The sequence below is a fragment of the Oryzias melastigma genome, linkage group LG6 (assembly GCF_002922805.2).
Source record: "Oryzias melastigma strain HK-1 linkage group LG6, ASM292280v2, whole genome shotgun sequence".
NCBI lineage: Eukaryota > Metazoa > Chordata > Actinopteri > Beloniformes > Adrianichthyidae > Oryzias > Oryzias melastigma.
The window spans coordinates 10415685-10418685 of NC_050517.1; positions in this window are offsets into that span (position 1 = coordinate 10415685).

Sequence of the window (3001 nt, forward strand, 5' to 3'; positions counted from 1 at the left end):
CCCAACCCTGTCCTCATATTTTCCTTGAAGCAAAACAGACAAAGTTAAAAAGCCAGAGGGAACATTAACTTTGCTGTAGGAATTCCAGTGGAAAATATCATATTACTTTGGTCACAGACAATAAGGCAGTAATGATGATATGAAACAAAATAGATGCAGAATTTAAAAAAACAACAACCAAGAGTTGTTTAATATTAGTAACTCAAATTTGTGGATTTAAAAAAAAGCTGCATATGACCAGTGATATTAATAGAATCAAAAAATCTGAATGTCTGCTTTTATGTTTGTTCAGACAAACTTTAAAGAAAAAAAAAAAACGGTTTGAAGGACTATCATAAATAACATGAAGTCATAACATATTTCCCTGTATATCCCAAACGTCCCAGTCCTCCAAAGTAATGACGAATTCTCGCTGTAGCTGGGGTTTGTCATGCTGATGCAATTGTTCCCTATTGTTGAGGTCATGCTTGTAACTGCAAATTCAAGGGTAAAACAGCCTCTACAAGCAACAAGGTTCTAACCACAACAACTTTTCTTTAGTTTAACAGCATGAGTAATGTTGTTTTTTTTACCAACCTAGACAGGGGAAGGTAGATGTCAAACCTCAAATGTTTTTAACAAGGGAAAATGAGGTTTCATATAGGCTACAGCCCAACAACGGGAATTCTTTGCTAAAAAAAAAAAAAAAATCAACAGCTGCAATGACATCTTAAAGTGCAGTTAATACTATTTATCTTTGAGTTGCAGAAACAATCATTTGGATTCACCTTTGAATTACACACTATTTCTTTATGCTACAGGGGCTCTGTATTATAAAGTAACCAAGAATGGAACAACAAATCTATTTTTTTCTTTCATTTACGTTTATTTCCTGCCTACCCTTGGCAAAAAGTAGTATTTTTACATGTATTTAATTATATTTAAGTATTTCAAGTATACCTAGTCTATACTAAAAGTTATGCAATATACTTGAGGTAAACTTTTTATTCTATCTATAAATTTGAAATTTAAAATGTTCCAATTTAGTATGAAGACGTTTTCAGTTAACATACTTCCTACACCCTATGCTTATGGTCTATAGCAGGGGTCTCAAACTGGGCCATTTACGGCCCCCAAATTTTTATCTTGAGGCCCCCGCCTTAATATGAAAGTTCAACGTCTTTAAGCAATATCTTCTGGATGTCTATGCGTCTTTGATTATAGTTTTGTATTTGCTTTGTGATGTTTCACCTTGCTTTATGCTTAAAACTTTGCATTTACTATTGTCATTAGATCTGGTCATCAAAAAAGTCCTTAGCAACAGTTGCTAGCGTTGTTAGCTCCGGTCGTTTCAAAGTACACGCAGAAGATATTGCTTAGTAGTACATAGACATGATCAAATGTTCAATAAACTTGTTCAGTAGACTTACCAGACTTCGGACCAAAGATATAGACAGTGGACGCAAAAACATATTTTTCGCACAAAAGGAACCCCATACTGCCCAGACTCTGACTTCAATGGCCCCATGGTAAATTGAGTTTGAGACCCCTGGTCTATAGTATACTTACACTCAAAATATACTTAGTAAGATAAACTTCAAGTGTCGCTACTACTCTTTGCTAAGGATAAAGATAAGCTATGTTAACAACTTTTATTTTTAGGTTTTATTTTTTATAATAAAACAGATCTGCTTAGTATGAAAATTTTTGTTTTTTAAGGGATTTTTCTAGGACATGTCTTTCATGCTTTTTTTATGTGTTTTATTTCTTTTTACTCCATTTTGTTGCTGCTAAGGCCAAATCCGAGTTCTTCCACTACAACTTCCCCCTATTCCCACATTTGTAGGAGCCTTTGAAGGACTGGTGGTGTCTGAAATTGTTTTATTAGGGGAAAGGAACAGAGACTTAACACTGCATATCCCTCTGCCGGTAGGGTCCCAGCGAACAATTCAATGTGGGCCCCATATAGTTTACCTTTGGGCTGAATTATTGGGTCCCAGGTGGGTTTGTCCACGGGTTCCATGGTGGCTCCATCTGCGTTTGCCTACGTTGGCTTGAGTGGGCACTCAGTGGTCTGGCTCACTGGGCAGCGGAGCTTGCTAACTTGCTACGCTGTCCACCAGGCGGCTGGTAAGCGTAAGGACACAGACCACTGAGTCCTCACCTAAGCCAATGTAGGCAAACACAGATGGAGCCACCATGGAACCCGCGGACAAACCCACTTGGGGCCCACCAATTCAGCCCAAAAGTAAGCCATATGGGGCCCACATTGAAGCGCTTTGATTTGCCGCAGAAGAGAAACAAATTTCTTCATTTGGATGTGCTCTGAAGCACAGAAGTACATTTAAATTTTAGTACTAACTTTGTTTTTGTATGACTAGAATCATAGAAGTTATAAAACTGATGTTATGTATTTCCAAGTGCTGGGAGCTACGCGGTAATGTAGCTGATCGGCAACTATTGATGACATCATCAAGGGTTAGCAACATCCAAATTTGAGGACACTATTTTTCCATTTTTCTCTACTTGGAGGGCTAGAGAGACGCCATCAGGGGAGGGGAAGAATTTGGATTGGGGCTGTAATTTTAGCTTTAGCTTAAAAGCTACATCAAAGCTACACCCTTGTTTTAACTCTGTGTTATTTATATGAGGCAGACATGGGTTTCACTGAAGCATTACCATTCTTGCTAAAACTTTAAACTCTAAAAATGTATTGTTTGAAGTTTTGATAGAGAGTTCAGGTGTATCTGTACAATTTCCCCCCCTAGATTAGCTTGTTTGGCTACACAGCTATCATTGCATTCTTTTAGCCCTCACTCTTTCAATTTCCTCTTGTAAAACCGTGTCCTGTTGGGGACTGTAGGTGGCGCTGTAAGCATCAACTCTCTTCAGGGAGCTCTTTATATTTCCACAACATGTTTTATTACACATTAAAATCTACTAGTTAAAGTCCATAATGTGCAGACATGAGAGCAGCATTAATCGTGTCACCCAACACATAAAAAAACAGTGACCCTTAATG